The sequence below is a fragment of the Choloepus didactylus genome, chromosome 19 (genome assembly GCF_015220235.1).
Source record: "Choloepus didactylus isolate mChoDid1 chromosome 19, mChoDid1.pri, whole genome shotgun sequence".
NCBI classification, from domain to species: Eukaryota; Metazoa; Chordata; class Mammalia; order Pilosa; family Megalonychidae; genus Choloepus; species Choloepus didactylus.
Genome location: NC_051325.1, coordinates 7,356,193 through 7,376,816, shown reverse-complemented (window position 1 = coordinate 7,376,816; position 20,624 = coordinate 7,356,193). Strand labels below are relative to the sequence as shown.

The following is a 20,624-nucleotide window of genomic DNA, read 5'->3' as shown; positions in this document are numbered from 1 at the left end:
ACAGACATATACAGTGCCTTACATCCCAAATCACCAGGACACTCATTTTTCTCCAGTGATCACGGATCTTTCTCCAGAAGGGACCGTAAGCTGGGACATAAAACAAGCCTCAAGAAATTAAAAAAAAAAAAAAAAAAATTGAATATACTCAAAGCACATTCTCCAACCACAATGGAATACAAGTAGAAGTCAATAATTTTTGAACTGTAACTCCACTGTTTACTTCCTACATGATATAAAATACACAAACTCTAATGACAAATCAGTGGTTTTGAACTCAATGTAAAATATGTAATTTTAGACAACTATATAAAGGTAGGGGAATGGAGAAGTATAGGAACATAGTTTATGTGTCCTATTGAAATTAAGTTGGTATCAAAGAAAAACAAGATTGATATGGATTTAAGAGGTTAATTTTAAGCCCCACAGTAAACACAAAGAAATTATCAGAGAATATAACCATAGAGATGAAAAGTAGAGTTTGGGTTAAGAGAAATGGGGGAAGGGGCAATGGGGAGTTAAGAAATGAGTGTAGGGTTGCTGTTTGAGGTGAAGGGAAATTTCTAGTAATGGATGATGGGAAAGAGCATTACAGCATTCTAAATGTGATTAATCCCACTAATGGAAGGCGAGGGAGGGGGTGGAATGGGAAGATTTAGGCTGTATATATGTCTCCACAATTGAGAGAAAAAAAAAGACAGTCTAAATAGATGACAATTGAATGCCAAGGATGAACTTGGATGGGATTAGAGGATAGAGGACAGGTGGCTCAAAGGGACACAGTTGAGACATAAGGAAAAGGAAATATAGAATGTAAGCTTCGTATCATTGTTGAATCTCTCGTACTTCTTAGCTGCGCTTAATGGGATTGCATAAAAGAATGTTCTTGTTCATGGGAAGTGTATATGTGAATTATAGTGTATGTTCAAGGATGTGTGCAGCTAGCTCTCATATGTTCAGAAGACAGAGCAATAGATGATGGATGATAGATAGGGAGGGAGGGAGGGAAAGAAATAGCGATATGACAGCAGGTTAAAGTTGGTGGATTGAGCTATCGGGGGAGGGGGGTCGGTATGATGGAATTCTGTGTATGGGGTTAGTATTGTTTTTGCAACTGTTCCTATAACTTTGAATTTATTTCAAAATAAAAAAATAAGTTAAAAAATATGTAGAACCTTTGTCAAGAAAATTATTAAACTTTACTGAGACATAAAATAATACTTGTTTAAGTGGGAAGATACACTTTGTTTTTAGATGAGAATATATAATATTGAAAAGCTGTTGTTTCTTTCCCAAGTAAATTTAATGGAATTCCAATCAAGATCTTAACTTTGGGTAAGGGTATTGTGAGAGGATGTTGGGGGTGGATAGGGTGGGAGATGGTGGTGGTAAGGATAAGGGATGGGTTGAGGAAGGTACTTGAAAATTGTTCCTGCAAAGTAAAAGCCAAGGAGAGTAGCGACATCTTTGGAAAAGAGGGAACATTGAGGGAGGATTTGCACCACCAAATTTGAAACTTGAATATAGGATTGTCTCAGGAATAAAACAAGTTCTTTGGAACCAAACAGAAACACCTGTAATAAGATGTAATAGGTATGTGTGTGTGTAAAACAATTTCTAAAATTTTATTTCCAAAAAAGTTAATGCGTGCATATAATATAGAGAGAGCCAAATAGTTCTACAAGACTTGCTGCGATCCCCATTGTGTGCCCCCTCCCCCATTTCCCACTCTCCAGAGACAGACACTGTCAGCTTCTTTTTACCAGTTTCTTTGAACCATCATATGCGTAAATCTAAAAACAGGTTTTTATTGCTACTTCTTAATTTTTTAATTTTAGGCATTTTCTGTTATTGACTGCCTACCAGTGAAGATGGATTTAGCTCCTGTTCATTCTCCACCTCCACATAATATTGGTGAGGTCAGTGCTCAGTATTTAATTTGTAGGAACATAAGGATGCTGAACACGGCCCACGAAATGAGTTCTTCCCTAGGGCCTCCAGGAGTTTTAGCTCAGTGAGACCCATTTTGGACTTCTGACCTGTAGAATGGAGATAATAAATTTTTGTTTTATTTGTGTTGTATTGTTGCCACTGAGTTGTAGCGATTTGTTATAGCAGGATTTGGAAATACAGCTCATTATTTGGATATCTGACTTTTCAGGCAGCTCCTCTGGTTTTCTTGTCTCTTTTCTTCTGTTTAAATAAGTATTTTAACTTTTTAAATTGTGAAAAGTATTACATACAAAAGAGTACATGAAACCCATGTGTATGTTTTAAACAGTAAAACAAATACCTCTCTATTTCCCACAGTGACTGGTGCCTTCGGAAGCTGCCTGTGGGCTCCTCCCCAGTCCCACCACTCTCTGTACCTTCCCCGACTGGGTTACACCTGCTGACCCTCCTGCTGAGTTTGCCCTTCTTTGTGGCTTTATGGCACATGTGCAGCCCCAAACCCTTACTCTCATTTTAGTAGAGTTTCATGAGGGAACGGAGTTAAATCTCCCGTCTTTAGCTCTGTACATAAAAATTGGAGAGAAAGGAAGAAGTGTTTGGGTAACTATTTAGTAATATATATAAGGTTAAAACCCTACTTCCCACCATAACCAAAATAAATTCCTGAAGGGTTGAAGTGTAAAGCCCTAAAAGAACAAGAAAAGAGAATATTTATCCCATCTTAATAGTGGAAACCATTTTCGGCTCTCAAATTAGAAGAGGAAAACATGAAGAAAAAGATTGATAGAATATAGTACATAAAAATTTAAATGCTCCTGTAATTAAAAAAAAAATCCTAAACAATATTGAGGTAAATGACAAGTAGAGGGAACTTATTATAAAATATATTTGTGAAATGTCAGACAAAGTGGTAATACCCTTAATATATAAAGTATTCTTATAAATCAGTAAGAAACAGATATGAGATATTTTGACATTAACCACAAAATTAAGACAGTATATTCTGATTTTCAGAAAAATGCATAGAAGAATCAGTGACACAGCAACAAGTTAAATAAAATTTCTTTTTTAACAAAGGAGGCTTCATTAACACATGCTAAAGTAATTGGATCGTAATTTAGGGGGAAAAGAGGTTTGTTGTCTAATATTACACACTAAAGTAATTCCAGATGAGGTAAACAGGTAATATGTAAGATCATTAAAAGTAATGTGGAGTGGATGTTCATCTGAAAATTTGGAAAGCACAGAAAAGTTCAAAGAAAAAAATCACTACTTCCATCCTCCAATCTGGAGTTAATCTTCCTGTATTATCTTCCTGGTCTTTTTCATTTTGCATATATTTATTTATATATGGTTGTGAAGTTATGCATACAAAAATAACCTTTTGATTTTGCCCTCTTATACTGTTTTTCCACTTAGCAGTATATCAGTAGTTGATTGCTTTTGTAGCAAAAAATTCTCATGTCAGATTAATTTTCTTTATTGACATAGCATATGTGTCCTAGTTTGCTCATGCTGCAGAATGCAAAATACCAGAGATGGATAGGCTTTTATAAAACGGGGGTTTATTTCAGTACACAATTACAGTCTTAAGGCCACAAAGCGTCCAAGGTAACACATCAGCAATCGGGTACCCTCACCGGAGGATGGCCAATGGCCTCCGGAAAACCTCTGTTAGCTAGGAAGGCAGCTGGCATCTGCTCCAAAGCTCCTGCCTCAAAACGGCTTTCTCCCAGGACGTTCCTCTCTAGCAAGCTTGCTCCTCTGCAAAACATCACTCCCAGCTGCACTCACTTTCCTCTCTTTGAGTCGGCTCATTTATATAGCTCCACTGATCAAGGCCCACCCTGAATGGGTGGGGTCACACCTCCATGGGAACATCTCATCAGAATCATCTCCCACAGCTGGGTGGGGCACATTCCAAGCAAATCCAACCAGCACCAAAAACGTCTGTCCCACAAGACCACAAAGATAATGGCATCTGTGGGACACAGTACATTCAAACCGGCACATAGCATATGGAAATCAGTGTTCTTCCAAAATTAATTTTTTTTTTCTGATTATAAAGGCAGTTTGTGTCCATTGTCAAAATCAAACTTTCAGATAATTTCAAAAGTGCAAATAACCACAAACTTACCGTTTCCAGATTAACTGTCATTAACATTTGGGTTATAATTTTTTGCACTTATCTGAGCAGATGTCTGTACATTGCATTTTTATGTAAGATTTTATAAGCTGTAACTTAACACTATGTTCAGGTGTTCTCCCTCCCACCTCACCCCCGCTGTGGGTAATTACATGGCAGTGTCATTGGTTTAACGATGAATGACCCGTGCCCAATCCATTTACTCTGCCTTCCTGCAGCACTGGCTGGTTGCAGTGCTGCATGACTTGGAAGTGTGTTCTGGGAACAGCTGAGTATTCTTGAAGGGACCAAGGACAGGTGCACTCCGAGCACACCTTCCGTGTTCTGCCCAGGAGTGAGCTGCACAGGGTGGCTCCTGGCCCCAGAGCTGCAGGGGTCTGTGCTTCACTCCTGTGGTCAACAAGTAGACAGGTATGAAAAGTATATATAGAGAAAAGCTTAAAACATTTTTTTTTAATTTTGAAATAATTTCAAACTTACAAGAAAGTTGCAAAAATAATACAAAAATAACACAGAGAACTACACCCCCTGCTCAGATACTCAGATTTACCAACTTTTAACATTTTGCTGCATTTGTTACATCATGCTCACTGTGTTTGTTTTTTAATTCAGTTTTATTGAGATATATTCACATACCATACAATCATCTGTGGTGTACAATCAGCTGTCCACAGTACCATTTGTTGTGCATTCGTCACCCCAATCTATTTTTTGTACATCTTCCTTATACCAGAAAAAGTAAAAATAAGAATAAAAAATAAAAGTAAAAAAGAACATCCAAACCACCCCCCCACCCTATTTTTCATTTAGTTTTTGTCCCCATTTTTCTACTTATCCATCCATACACTGGCGTGTATCCACAAGGCTTTCACAATCACAGTCACTCCTTGTAAGCTACATTGCTATACAGTTGTCTTCAGGAGTCAAGGCTACTGGGATGCAGTTTGATAGTTTCAGGTATTTACTTCTAGCTATTCCAATACACTAAAACCTAAAAAGGGTTATCAATATAGTGCATAAGAATGCCCACCACAGTAACCTCTCAATTCCATTTGGAATTTCTCAGCCACTGAAACTGTATTTCGTTTCATTTTGCATCCCCCTTCTGGTCAAGATGTTCTCAATCCCATGATGTCGGGTCCAGATTCATCCTCAGAAGTCATATCCTGCATTACCAGGGAGATTTACATCCCTGGGAGTCAGATCCCACATTGGGGGGAGAACAGTGAGTTCACCTGCCAAGTGGGTTAGCTAGAGAGAGAGGGCCACATCTGAAGCAACAAAGAGGTACTCGGAAGGGGAGACTTAGGCACAATTATAAGCAGGTTTAGCCTCTCCTTTGCGGTAACGAGCTTCATAAGGGTAAATCCCGAGATAGAGAGTTCAGCATACCAAACCGCCAGTCCTCAATATTTGTACTCACTGTTTTTTTTTTTTTTACCATTTCAAAATGTGTATTTTTTGATGAACTATTTAAAAGTAAATTACAGATGTGACATTTTACCCATAAATGCATTTCCAAAAAAGGATATGCCCATAAATAACCACAATGATATTAGCACACTTAACAAAAGTAATAATTCCCCAATATTATCTAATACACAGATATATTCCATTTTCCCCAAATGTCCAGAAGAAGTCGTTTTAGCTGCTTTTATTTTCTTCCTGCAAAGCCAGGATCTTATCAAGAACCATGCATTATGTGATGGTTATATTTCTTCTATCTTTTTTTTTTTAAATTTAATTCAGTTTTATTGAAATACATTCACACACCATACAATCATCCATGGTATACAATCCACTGTCCACAGTATGATAACATAGTTATGCGTTCATCACCACAATCTATCTCTGAACATTTTCCTTACATCAGAAAGAACCAGAACAAGAATAAAAAATAAAAGTGAAAAACGAACACCCAAATCATCCCCCCATACCACCCCATTTGTCCTTTAGTTTTTATCCCCATTTTTCTACTCATCCATACAGTAGATAAAGGGGGTGTGATCCACAAGGTCTTCACAATCACACTGTCACCCCTTGTAATCTACATTATTATGTAATTGTCTTCAGGAGTCCGGACTGCTGGGTTGGAGTTTGGTAGTTTCAGGTATTTACTTCTAGCTATTCCAACACATTAAAACCTAAGACGTGTTATCTATATAGTGCATAAGAATGTCCACCAGAGTGACCTCTCGACTCCATTTGAAATCTCTCAGCCACTGAAACTATTTCATCTCATTTTGCATCCCCCTTTTGGTCAAGAAGATACTCTCAGTCCCACAGTGCCGGGTCCACATTCATCCCCGGGAGTCATATTCTGCATTGCCGGGGAGATTTACACCCCTGGGAGTTGGGTCCCACGTAGGGGGGAGGGCAGCGAGTTCACCTGTCTAGATGGCTCAGAGACAGAGAGAGAGGACCACATCTGAGCAACAAAGAGGTACTCAGGGGGAGACTCTTAGGCACCATTACATGCAAGTTTGGCCTCTCCTTTGTGGTAATGAGCTTCATAAGGGCAAGTCCCATGCTCGAGGGCTCAGCACATCAAACCGCCAGTCCCAATGTCTGTGACAACATCAACACCAGTCCAGGTGTACTCACTGTGTTTTGATGCATAGTGGGGCACAGCAGCTGGAAAGTGTGTGACAGTAATGATGCCAGACAGTAATGCTTGCGGGGAAACAAAGAAAGCGTGTTCACATGCACACCAGCTGGGGACACAGAAGGTAAATTCCACAGTCAGGTAGTAATTGATCTAACCCCCTTAACTTGGAAGGACTTCATGAACTTCATTTTTGCCTGGAAGCGCAGACCAACAACTGGCAGAAAGGTAGCTGGAATGAACTCCTACCAGCAGTATCATGATTCCACGGATTTCAGAACAGCAGTTACTGATAGAAGAGCTCATGGAGATTTTGCCAGTAAAGGCCCTGTGTCATGTGTACCCAGCATCCTAGTGCTAAGTGAGGTCATCATTGATTTAGTCAGTTCCCTATTGGTAGGCACTTAGTTCTTTGCTATTATCAGCACTTTTCTAATGTCTATCTTTATTACCCCCCTCTTTTTTTTTAAATGGTTAAGTTATTTAGTGTAATTTGTAATCTGAATGATCAGATTATGAACATGTAAAATTTTTATACTGTTGCCGAGGTGACCCTGTTTTAGTTTGTTTGGCTGCTCAAGCAAATACCATGCAATGGGTTTGCGTAAACAATGGGGATTTATTGGCTCACAGTTTTAAGACTAAAAGAAAATCCAAATAGAGGCATCATCAAAGAGATGCTTTCTCCCCCAAAGACAGTGGCGTTCTGAGGCTGTCTGCTGGTGATCCTTGGTCTTGTCACATGGTAAATTGTGTGGCAGCCTCTCCTGGACTCTCCCTTCTCTTCCAGTTTCCGTTGATGTTCACCCTCTGGCTGCTCCCTGTGGCTTTCTCTCTGTTTGTCTGAATTTCATTCTCCTTATAAAGGACTCCAGTAACAGGATTAAGACCCATCCTGATTGAGGTGGGTCACACCTTTCTGGAAGTAACCTCATCAAAAGGTCCCACTTCCCATGGGAATGGATTAAGTTTAAGAACATGTTTTTATGGGGTACATACAATTTCAATTCACTGCTACCCCCAATAAGGTTATATGGTTTTACACTTGTGCCATTCTCTTTCATGATTGCCACATGCCTGTGTCTCAGTAAGTGAAATTGACATTTCATGTGATGGGTTCTCTCATATTGCGTAATATTTTTATTACTTGTATCCTAGAAATTCATAAATTCTTGCTTTCCCTTGAAAATATTTTGATGGCCCAAGTTGTGTTTAAGAAACTTGTTGTCTTATACTACAGAATCCATTTTTCTCACTGGTGAGGTTCATGGCAGAAATTGCTGATTTCCTCTTTTGTTCGTCATGAGCTTCACTCAGTGAATGTTTCTTGAGCACGTAGGTGCTGGGCACATCACTAGACAGCAGTGTCGTCGTGTGGACGGAATGAGCATGGTCCTTACTCATGGGACACAGTCATGTGGGGGCAGAGGTGTTACAGAAATAATCGCATAGAGAAATAATCATTACGAACCAAAGGAACAGCAGAGCCAGAGGAGAGTTGTGCCAGGAGAGCTGGGTGGATTGGATGGGCAGGGGAAACCCAAGAGCAAGTAGTGTTGAAGCTGAGTGCCGGAGGGAGGCGTGGGGGGAAGAGCAGCAGGCGGAGGGCACCGTGACTGACGTGCTGGCAGGGGGAGGAACGTGGCCTATAGGGGAGATGGAGAGGAGACGGAGTGTAGTGCAGTGGGGAGAGGTGGGCAGCAGGGCAGATGACATGGGGCAGGGAACCATGTTTTAGATGCTCTTGGCAGGTTTAGGGAGAGCAGTAACTTGACCAAATTTGCAGCTTTTAAAAGAGGTCTCTGGCTAGAGAGTAGAGAATGTAGGTGGGGGAGGCAAGCAATTAAAGTGGGGGGTGGGGGGGTGTCAGTTTGGGAGGTCTTTTCAGAAGGCCAAGTTATTGGTCTCCAAAGCAGGGTAGGTTCACCCATCTGGGAAAAAAATATTGGGAATATTAATTATTTTTATGTTTAAAAATTAGCCAACATATGTATGTATATATGCAGTCCAGTTATATGTATCTAATTTGTCTATATTGAGGGCATGCTCAAAAAATTTTACTGGTGGGACGTACAATCCAAGAGTTTGGGGCCACTGGTCTGGGCAAGAAACCTTGATGGCCGGGACCAGAGAGGTGGCAGTCAGGATGCCTGAAAGTACCTGAATTTGAACACATTTTGGAGACTTGGTGCAGATTGGAAGTGTAGGTAGGGGCAAAAATGGGCTCTCTAGGAGGACTCCTAAGAACTGCCAAGTCGGAGAACCAGGCATATTGGCAGAGGGAGATGGTAAAAGATGAAGAATGTGGTTTTGGACTTGTTAGTTTCAAGTTACCTTTGAGACTGCAAATGGAGATGCCAAGAAGACAGTTGGATGAGAGACCAGGAGGTCAGCCCTGCCTGCTTCACATGGATTTTCGGCTAGTGAGGGGTGACTCATACTAGTCAGCACAGGCTGGGTGCGGTTGCAGCAGCCCCAGCTCTCCCAGCTCAGCTGCAGCCTCTGCTCGCTCACACAGTGTGTCCAGCATGAGGAGCTGCTCATGTGCTCACTCGGGGACCCAGGCCTTTGGTGCATCCAGTTCCACACACACTTCTTCATCCACATCAGCGGTCACTGGCTCCTAAAGCATCAGCCTAGGAGTATCATGGTCTCTTCCACTCACATCTCCTTAGCCACAGAGAGTCACCTGGCCACCCCCAACTTTACAGGGGAGGCGAGGTGCCCCCTGCCCTGGGCCCCCAGAAGCGGGCACCAGATAACTGGGGAGCAGCGCTGATGACCGGACTCAATTCTAAGAATCACCGATGGTGCTCGGCCATCAGGCGGGTAAAAGTGGAGTCGCACTGAGTGCGTCTACTACAGGGCACTGCTTCCTCCCAGCCTTCTCGGGGCTTAGGGCATGCCCTGGGGGACTCTGGCGGAACACTGCTCAAGCGCAGCTTCTCCAGGAACGTACTTTTATGCAGGTAGACGGGTGCTAACCACTTGGAGTCCAGCGGCCCACGAGCCTGCTGGTGGGCTGCAGGTTCACTTACTTTCCTGATCTAATGCCGCACACAGCACATTGTAGGAATCTCTGACGCGTCAGACTATTGCTTTTAAGCACTAATGTGGTTAAAGAGTAATTGTAATTTAAGGTACCAGAAAAAGAAATTAGAATTCAGCGTGATGATTTGGCCAAGGAAGGAGCTGGTGTCAGCGAGGGCAGAACAAGGCCAGGTCTAGTTGCCTCCTCCCACTTCTGCCAGAGGCCCTCTAATCCACTTTCACATGCTTTTGGGTGCAAGGCACTGTGCCCAGCCTTTCCCCACTGCTTCTTTCAGTGCGCACAGCCTTCCTTTAAGGGTGACCCCCTTGTGGTTGAGGACAGGAGGCTGAGGGGAAGTTGATTTGCCCAGGGCCTCCCAGAGGGTAGGATTAGAGAGCCCAGCCCAGGGCCTGGTCCTCGTGCCCAGGAGTCCTGCGTGTGCTCGTGTGTCCTGGGAGGAAAGCACACACAGCTCTCTAAGGAGGAGGCTTTGCCAGGCTGAGTCATCGCCCTCCCCGGTCAAAGGAGTTAGGGCAGGGTGTTTAAATATTTACCTCTGGAACAGTAAGATAAAAAAAAACAACAACACAGAAAACCTCGTTATCAAGCTGGAAATTGGAGGGAAAGCAGTAACCTACCTCCCCTCCGGACTGTGCCCTGGTTGTCCCGCTTTTTCCGTAGCTGCAGCCATTCTTCTGGAGGTTGTGTGTGTCCAGGGCTGCCTCCTCGTGGGTGAGGCATCAGGGGGCTGCTCACAGAAGGGGGCCCTGCCATGGAGCTGGCTCCCAGGTCAGGTTGCTGAGGGCTCTGCCTGGTAACTCCACCTCTCAGTCCTGGGGGTGGTACGTGTCCAAGGGTACGGCGGGGCAGGCTCGGGGTTCAGTGTGCACTGGCCAGGCTCACGCCCTGTACTGAGACCCCCTAGTAAAACGAGGCTGCAGTTTCCCGTCTGGGTAAGAGCAGCGTGTGGGCGAATGGATGGTCAGCTGGACCCCCGGGCTGAGCTGAATAGAGAGGCTTACAAGCATTCAGTGTTTGTTGATGTGCGGCCTGTTAAGGAGGATCTGCGGCTTTGTGCCAGCTGCCCCTCGGGGGGCCCCCATGGGGAGTGGAACCCCTACACGTGCTGGGGCAGAAACAGACCAGCAGATAATTATGGTGGAGGACTGACCATGGGTTTTGTTTTTCCCTTTAGGTTTTGCAAATGATATTTGACTGGAAAGTTCTGGATAATACACTTTAGGTATACTTTTCTTTTTCAACTCCAACTGTAGTACTTACTCAAGTTTTCATCAATAAAGACTATCTTTTGGGCTTCTTTGGTTCCTGGGTTTGGTTTTTGTTCTCTTAGGAAAGGACTCCCTGTCTGCTAATCAGTGTTTCATATTTTTGCCCTAGTTTCACAGCTCAAGGTTGGTGAAAATAAGGCAGCCTCCTTAAAGTATAAATTAAAACTTTTATTGGTTGGCATGCAATAAAATAATCTTTTTAAAAATATATACCTTTTAAATTTGTCAAAGAAAATGTGTTGCCTTTTTAGCAGGAAATGGTGAAAGTAAAAATGAAAGAACCTCGACCCCTTCCAGCAGGAAGTTTTCTTAGATAAACTCAGAGACACAGCATTTCTCCTTATGGATGAGAAACCCGGCCTCATTCTTTTTTTTTTTTCCCCCTTGGTATCACCCTTAAAATTGGGAACAGGGGTCTGTTTTTTTTTTTTAGATCTTCATTTGTTTTCTGCCTGTTACCTTTTGCTAGATGACAGCAGGGAGTGAAAGTGACTCTCTGCCAATCTTAGAATAAAATAATGTCCCCATTTTTCAAAACAGTTTAATAATGTTAGAGTATCTCTCTAGAAGGTACAGAAGGAGAAGAAAGAGATAAAGAAGAGAAAGTGAAGTCAGATATGAGAACGGGCAGGTTTCTAATTCTGAACTGTTCAAAGAAAAGAATCGGATGGGCAAAAGCCAAGGAGACCAGAACCAGTTAATATGTTTCTAATACATCCTTGCTTATTTAATTTTTTTCCCGACAGTTAAAACAGCCCTGCTTTGCTTGGTTTTGGGGGACTTCATAGTTTGGCTCGCTGGATTTCTGTTGGTGTTGCCATATTCCCCAGCCCTCCTTCCGGGCCATTTGGGACTGTGTATCTGGTCGCAGCGTGCTTGTCCTGGATGTGTCCCCTCTGCTCGCTCAGCACATCTTGTAAATAGGTGTCCTTTCTTCATCTTCACGTATGGCTCATACGTAGCATTTTAGCCCAGGAGGCACCAGGTCTGGCCGAAAAACCAGAATGTTTAAAAACTCTGAGGAATAAATGTGAATTTCAGTGGAAGGACATTTTCTGTCTCCTGGAAAAACCTGCCCAGAGCTGAGACCGGGTCGGGGGGATCCCCCTCCCGCGGGCCCCACGAGCTGATTGGTGGCGGGGCGGCCTTCCTCCTCTGCCCTCCCTGCTGCGGCTCAGCCTCCTGTCTGCTTTTCTCCTCTCCTGCGTCCGGGACAGCATGCATCCCTGCACCTGCCTCCTGCCCATCCTGCCTGGGAACTGGCACCGCAGGTAGGAGCAGCCTTTCGTGCCAAATTCTTGTTGGATTCTGCTTACTGTGTAATGTGATTTCCTGCTTCATTAAAAACTTGTTTGATTGGTCAATGCCAGAAACTCCTATCCTTTTTATTTATTTGCTTATGAGAATGATTTAGGCCTTGTAATAAGAACATTCCAATCCTTAAAGAGATTAATGGGTTCATTTGGCCACTCCAGGTTGGCTTCTAGGTTTATCCAGAGAGCAGTGGGAAGGAGGGTCAGGCCTCCTCAACCCCGCTGTCTGCCTGAACACACACCAGAGGAGGGAAACAACCGCGAACCAGTGCAGGTGGTGCTGGTTCCGATCATTTTTCTACAGTAGGGGTGATGGGGCAGCAATTCGTGGAGGAAGCGTTGGTGGAGCACAAGCCAGGGGCCGGCACTGCAGAGACAGAGGGACGGAGGGCCACAGGGTGGGGCATCCTTGCACATGGAAGCCGCCGGGCGGCCCACAGTCTTCAGGCCACACTCGAGTTCTCTCTGCCTGGGCACTTGTGTTTCTCCGCTTTCTGGAGATCACAGCGAGCCCTCCAGCAAGGGCTCTGGGTCTTTTTCTTACCAGGGATAGGAACCGATGACCCCAGTCTGCTCTGAAGTGGACCCCCTGGCAGCACAGACCTTAGGGGCGTGGATGGTGCAGGCTGGGGCTTGGGATGGGGCTCTTTTCCCAACGGGGGCCCTGATCAGCACCCTCTGGGCAGCCCGTGGAGAAGCTGCAGTAACCTCACATACAGATGTGGGAGGCTTATTGCTTGGAACATTTGAGAAGGAGAGTCATGTTGCATATTCTGCTTATGTATTCGCTTGGTCTTTAAATTTCTACTCTGAGTTCTTTACTCTTGTTTGCAGGTATTTATGCATAATTTGGAGTTAATTTTAAAGGTACTTGAAACAGCATTTGCCAGAAAAAAGTGAGGCTCTTTTTCAGCTCTAGAATGTGAAAAAAACGTTTAGAACATGTAATATTTCTAATTTGTTTTGGTTATTTTTTTGTTTTACTTGATGCATTCAGTTTTAAAACAGTCTCATTTTTATTTACAAATTCTTCGTATTTGTCTTCTATTAATGGATATTATAGAACTATAGGCTGATGTAGCTGCGCCTTTAAAATCACCAATTTGGAAGGCTGTATTTTAATTAAAATTAAAACTAATTTTAATTTTGAGAAATCCTTTTTAAATTTATGTACATTAAATTAATACCCTTTTTGAGGAAACTGTATCCTGAGCTTGAGAGATATTGGCAGCCTTTTAATTAGCCAGTCCATCTAGCAAGCAAACTTGGGTGCTTACTGTGTATCTGGCCGTGTGTTAGATACTGCAGTTAGTTTTTAAAAAGATTATAAAAGTCACGGTCTGGAGCATGATGGCCAGGTCACACTCGAGGTCTCTGACACAAGAATTTCAGTGGGTAGAGCTCAGGACTCTGTGTTCTGTAAGCTCCCCAGGAGAGTCTACAGCCAACTGACCACCTACCAGGGCAACTTTTGACACCGTTCTTAGGTTGGAGAGGCAAACTGAGACAGAAAAAAAATGACGAAGAAGAGAAGGTGGCAGTGTCCTGATCATTGTTCTGCACTGGTGATCTAAGGGCAATTCTTTGATCAAGGGTTGATTGGGTACCAACTGTGGATGGCATGCAGAGACATGGTTGAACAGACAAGACCCTTAGAGAAGAAGCCAGCCCCAGGGGTGCGCTCTGGGGAGAGGCTCCCCGCTGGCCGTGGCAGAGGAGCTGCGTGCCCCGAGCGTCCTTCCATTGCAGCCATGCAAGACCTGAGGACCTGACTTGTTTTTTTCCCCCTTTAATCATGTTTTTAGACAAAATGCTCTTCATTATTTTTGCCCCCCAGCTGCCAGAAGAATTTTTTAAAACCGTGTATCCCTTTGCACAATTTTTTAAGTTAACATCTAAGTTTTATCACGAGTTTAAATAGCTACAAAGGATAATAATTTGGGGCATATTATAAATATTGCTGATTTTAAATAAAAGTTGTCATACAACGCTCTTAAAATGGATGTAATGGAATCAGAATGCCACATGGTTTGATACCTACCATCATCCATTTTAAAAACATATGAATAAGCTGTTTATTAGGTCAGAATGTTAAGTGGCTCCTTTTCCTCCTGAAACTTGTCTTCCCATTTTACTTCCTCAATAGAATATTACCGTAATATATTTTATATTTTAAAGTATTTTATTGATATCATATCCCCTTTTAACAAAATTATATGTATAAATAGAAATGAAGATCAGTATACATTGATTGAAATAAACATTGTAGATGTTGGTAAATGATTACTAAGCAGAAAAAGTAAACTTCTTTTGAAAATGTGTTTTCCAGTTGCATCATATGATAGAATAAGGCGGAGTTTAGCATTAATTCTATTTCTGGTTTTTTTGGTTTTTTTTTAGGTTTTTACAAATAAGTGCTGAGGAACTTTTTCACATAAGCAAACAGAATGGAAGTTTAGCAGTGTCTCCCAGTTGTTTTAATTCCTTCAAGTTATGTGTAAAAACCACATAATGAAAAAGATTTTTAATGACCTGTGAGTGAGTAGCTCATTTAGGTCCTTGTTAATTTTTTTTGAAAGCCAAGAATTTGACACTACATAACTTCCAAGATAATTTTTGTGCAGTTATTAGACACTCACTTACTTAGTTTCTCAAAAGCTTTTAGTTCCAAGCTGGCTATCCATGCACTAAATCTAGCCAGCAGAGTGTTTTTTTCTTGTCTGGCCAATTTTTTAGGCTGTTTTAATATGATGTTTAAAAAAATTATTGTGATTACTTTTAGGTGGGTCATGCCCTTCCCCTGTTCTCTGAGAGGAGACCTGTATTTCTAGTTTCCTGTGTGGTTTCTGGCTGCATAGGTTGCAATCCAACATATAAGATTTTCTCCTTCCCTTCTCCAGGAGCAGCTTTTACCTTCTTGCTTTCCCTCTAATATCCTTTCCTCCTCCTGCCCTGCCCCATGTTGAGATCATGCAGGGCAGTGCTTTTCAAACTGCAAGTTTCTCTCCATTAGTGGATACTAAAATCAATATATTGCGTTTCAGTCAAAGAGGTTTTTTTTTTAACCTGTTTTATTGAGATATATTCACATACCATAAAATCCATCCAAGATGTACAGTCAGTGTCTTTTAGTGTAATCACAGATTTGTGCATTTCATCATCACAATCAATTTTAGAACATTTTTATTACTCCAGAAAGAAAAACCCTACACCCCTTAGCAGTCACCTCTCAATCCCTCTATCTTCCCCAGCCCTACATAACCACTAATCTAATTCTGTCTCTATAGATTTATTTATATTTAAAGAATACAACAATATTACTGTTAACTGTAGTCTATAGTTTGCTTTAGTTGTATTTCTCCCATATACCACCCTATTATTAATAATACATTCTTATATTTGTACTGTTCACCACAGTCATCATCCACCTCAGGGTTCACTGTGTTATACAGTCATGTTTTATCCTCCAGATTTCCTTCTACTAACAGACATAGCCTAAAACTACCCTTTTATTCACATTCACATACATAGTTGGGTGCTGTTAATTACACTCACAGTAATATGCTATCATCATCTCTATCCATTTCCAAACATTTACAATCAACCTAAATAGAAATTCTGCACAAACATCAGCTCCGCATTCCTACCCTTATTCTATCTCCTGGTAACCTATATTCTAGATTCCAGCTTCATGAATTTGCTTATTATACTTAGTTCATATTAGTGAAGTCATACAATATTTGTCCTTTTGTGTCTGGCTTATTTCACTCAACATAATGTCCTCCAAGTTCATCCATGTTGTCACAGACATCATGACTTCATTCCTTTTCATGGCTGAATAATATTTCATTTTGTGTATATACTACATTTTGTTTGTCCATTCATCAGTTGATGGACACTTGGGTTGCTTTCACCTTTTGGCAATTGTGAATAATGCCACTATGAATATTGGTGTGCAAATGTCTGAGTCACTGCTTTCAGTTTTTCTGGGTAGATACCTTGTAGTGGGATTTCTAGATCATATATCAGTTCTTCTTAGCTTCCTGAGGAACTGCCAAACTGTCTTCCACAGCAGCTACACCTTTTTACATTCCCACCAGCACTGAATGAATGTTCTTCTTCCACATCCTCATTTGTAGTTTCCTGTTTTTTTTTAATAATGGCCATTCTAGTAGGTGTGAAATGATACCTCATTGTCATTTTGATTTGCATTTCCCTAATAGCTGGTGATGTTGAGCATCTTTTCACGTGCTTTTTGGCCATTTGAATTTCCTCTTTGGAAAAATGTCTATTCAAGTCTTTTGCCCATTTTTAAATTGGCTTGTTTGTCTCTTTATTGTTGAGTTGTAGGATTTCTTTATATATTCTGGATATTAAACTCTTATCAGATATGTTAAAAATATTTTCTCTCATTGTGTAGACTGCTGTTTCACTTTCTTGACAAAGTCCTTTGAAGCACAGAAGTTTTAAATTTTGAGGAAGTCCCACTTATCTTTTTTTTTCTCTTGTTGCTTGTGCTTTGGATGTAAAATCTAAGAAACCATTGCCTACCACAAGATCTTGAAGATGCTTCTCTACCTTTTCTTTGAGGCGTTTTATGGTCCTGGATCTCATATTTAGGTTCTTTGATCCATTTTGAGTTAATTTGTATATAAGGTATGAGGTAGGGGTCCTTGTTCATTCTTTTGGAAAAGGCTATCCAGTTCTCAAAGAGGTTTTTTGATACTGTTCAACAGATAATGTTTTCAACTTCCAAAGGTCAGTGCCCAGCATTTTATGTATTCAAACTGCTTTCTTTATATTAGGGATCATTAATAATATGGTGAGAATAGGCATCTTATTAGCTATGAGGCAAAGAGGAAATCCTAAGGGAAATTGGAAGATATTTTGAGAGTTCACAAGGTTTTGTTATATGGCACCTGATATCAACCCACTGTCTCTCAAGTAGGGCAGCCTGACTTACAAATCATTTTAAGGGTGTTTGTTAAAATACTTAAGAGGATATGAAGTTTGATCAGAATACCCTAGTGCCTTCCAAAGTGATCAAAGAAAAGATCAAGTTGAGATCAACTTAATTTCATTCAGTCATGCAAAATAAGTATTTAGTGTGTTACTCAGTGCTCTCCAGTGTACATAATCTTTTTTGCCTTGGCTTCTTTGCTCAGCATAATTATTTTCAGATTCATCCGTGTGCTTGCATATATCAGTAGTTTATTCCTTTTTATTGCTGAGTAGTATTTTGTTCTAAGGACGTACCATAATTTGTTTATACTTTATCATTTGATGGACATTGGATTGTTTCTAGTTTGGGGCTGTTGTGATCAGAGCTGCCATGGACATTTTTATACAATTCTCTGTGTGGACATATGCTTTATTTCTCTTGAGGCATAAAATCGCAAGCCACCCAAACGCCTTGTGCCAGTTTGAATTAATTATGCCTCCCAAATGCCATTATCTTCGATGTAATCTTATGTGGGCAGACCTATCAGTGTTAATTAGATTGTAATTCTTTGAGTGTTTCCATGGAGCTGCGCCCCACCCAACTGTAGGTGATAACTTTGATGAGATAATTTCCATGGAGGCATGGCCCCATCCATTTAGGGTGGGCCTTGATCAGTGGAGCCATATAAGTGAGCTGACCAACAGAAGGAACTCAGTGCAGCTGTGAGTGACATTTTGAAGAGGAGCTACAGCCAAGAGGGACACTTTGAAGAAAGCACAGGAGCTGCAGATGAGAGACATTTTGAAGATGGCCGTTGAAAGCAGACTCTTGCTCTGGAGAAGCTAAGAGAGGACAATATCCCAAGTGCAACTAAGAGTGACATTTTGAGGAACTGCAGCCTAGAGAGGAACATGCTGGGAGAAAGCCATTTTGAAACCAGAGCTTTGGAGCAGATGCCAGTCACGTGCCTTCCAGCTAACAGGTTTTCCGGACACCATTGGCCAACCTCCAGTGAAGGTATCCGATTGCTGATGTGTTACCTTGGACACTTTATGGCCTCAAGACTGTAACTGTGTAACCAAATAAATCCTCTTTATAAAAGCCAATCCATTTCTGGTGTTTTGGATTCTGGCAGCATTTAGCAAACTAGAACAGGCCTCCAGCAGGCGATGGAGGCAAGTGGGAAAGTTGTGAACAGGGCTCAGGACTGCCCTAGGGTAGCCATAGCAGAAGATCTAAGCACAAGTTTGTTTGGGCATTTGGTGGTGGCCTTTAGGTGGCAAGCTACTTCCTTTCTTATGGGCTCTCCATTTTCTGTCAGATTCAAGTCGTGAATCCTCCTTGGCCTCTTGCAACCTCTTGTTGCACCTGTCCTTCCCCTGGTCAGTGCTGTTAATTGTGCCCGGGACGTTTTCTCCAACTAGAATAAAAACATGGTGATGACAAAGGTGACACCACAGCCCAGGTGTGTTGGTGGGGCTTTGTGCCATGTATGTGCTTGCCCTTGTGCTTGCCCTTGGCTGCCTCCAGTGTGCTGGGTGGTCCAGTGTGATGAGTGAGTGAGTGCCACCATCAGACGTGTATGTTTTCAATCAGCTTTATTGAGGTATTTTTACAAATAGTAAAATTCACAAATTTTAAATGTACAATTCAATGATTTTTGACAAAAGTAAACAGTTGTGTTACCACAACCACAGTCAAGGTAAAAAGTATTTCCATCACCCTAAAAGTTTCCTTGTGCCTCTCATGGTCAGTACCCGCCCTCCACCCCCAGGCCCAGCAACCACTGTTCTGTTTTTCTGTCCCTGTAGTTTTGCCTTCACTAGAAGTTCAGATAAATGGAATCATAGTATAGTCTTTTCTGTCTGGTTTGTTTAACTTCGTATGATACTTTTAAGTTTCATCTTTATTGTTACATATATCAGTAGTTCACTGTATATTTTTTAAATGACCTTAAACATTTTGGGGGAAGCATTCCAGAAATAAATAGCCCCACTGAGGCTTAGAGTAGTGGTTCTCAGATTGTGGTCTAGAGACTTCTCTTGGTCCCCAAGATCCTTTCAGAGGTCGGGTGGTCAAAACGATTCTCATAGTAGCACTGAGATGTTACCTGCTTTTTTCACTCTCGCTCTCTCAGGAGTGTACAGGGGAGATTTCCAGTCACTACCTGCTGATATCAAAACAGATTGACGGCGGAGGCAGATGAGAGGCTCCAGCTATCTTCTTTAAAGCTGTCTATCTTTAAAAACGTTGTGAAAATGTTAATCTGCTCTTCTCACTAATTTTTTTTTGTATTGGAAATATTACTATTTTTTGTGACAAATGTTATTTATATTAACCAGTAATGGATTTTTAAAATTATTATTAGATGGATTAATTTTAAAACTTTAATTTCTTAGTTTTAATTTCTTATATGATAAATAGTGATACATGTAAACCAAATAAACACAAACTCTTTCAGGTACTCAGTTTTTGAGTGTAGAGGGTTCCTGAGACCAAGAAGATTGAATTATAAACGTTTTTGGTAGGGGGATGAGAACAGCAGAACAGTCTTGCAGCTGGTTAGGGAGAAGAAGAGAGCTTGAGACTCTGCAGTGGAGAAGGCGTCTCCCTCCAGCTCTGGGCTGGATGATGCTGAAGGGGCAGGACCCAGGGGAATGCAAGGACTTGCAGGGACAGCAGGGCCTTATGTGTGAGACCAGGAGAGAAATCGAGGACACAGGACAGCAGGACCTTACGTGCGAGGCCAGGAGAGAAAGCAAGGACACGGGGGACAGAAGGGTCTTGTGTGCCAGGACATGGGGTTGAGGGAGCAGGAGGTCTTATTTGCAGGGAAGCAGGGGTCTTGCTCTCTGCTCCCTGCTCCCCGAGGACCTGGTCAGGCAGGTTCTGCTGCTGTCCTCAGGGTGTGCACTCCCACACGTAGCTAATAAGTAACCTGCTCTTGTAGCTGGTAGGCACAGGGGACCCACAAGGCCCAGAGAAGGCAACTCTCTTCCAAGATGAAGTTGCAACTGGGCTCTGATTTAAGGTCAGGGCGCTTTCTTAGCATCTGGTTTCTTTGCTGTACTCGTGTGCAAGGGTGGATTTTAGGATGTTGTCAGGATGGTTTCTGTGACTTTCAGGAAATGTTTTTTTTCTCCAGGAGAGTTCTAAGTGCAAATTAAAAGACTATCCAAATAATTATTTTAACAAAAGCAGAGTAGGAGGCTAGCCTTACAACTGGCAATATTCTTATGGGAAAAGATAAGGGAAATTTTGTTCTATGATTTTGATATTGTGTTATTAAAATATAGCAAAATTGCACCTACTGCCTTTTGACCTGTGAATTGCTTTTCTCTTGCA

General features: G+C 41.8%; 1 protein-coding gene across 1 annotated transcript in view; it reads left to right on the top strand.

Moving 5' to 3' along the window:
• Positions 1-20,624, top strand: part of ABHD12 (abhydrolase domain containing 12, lysophospholipase) — a 101,847-nt gene that overhangs the window by 37,556 nt on the left and 43,667 nt on the right. The gene's annotated exons all lie outside the window — the stretch shown is intronic.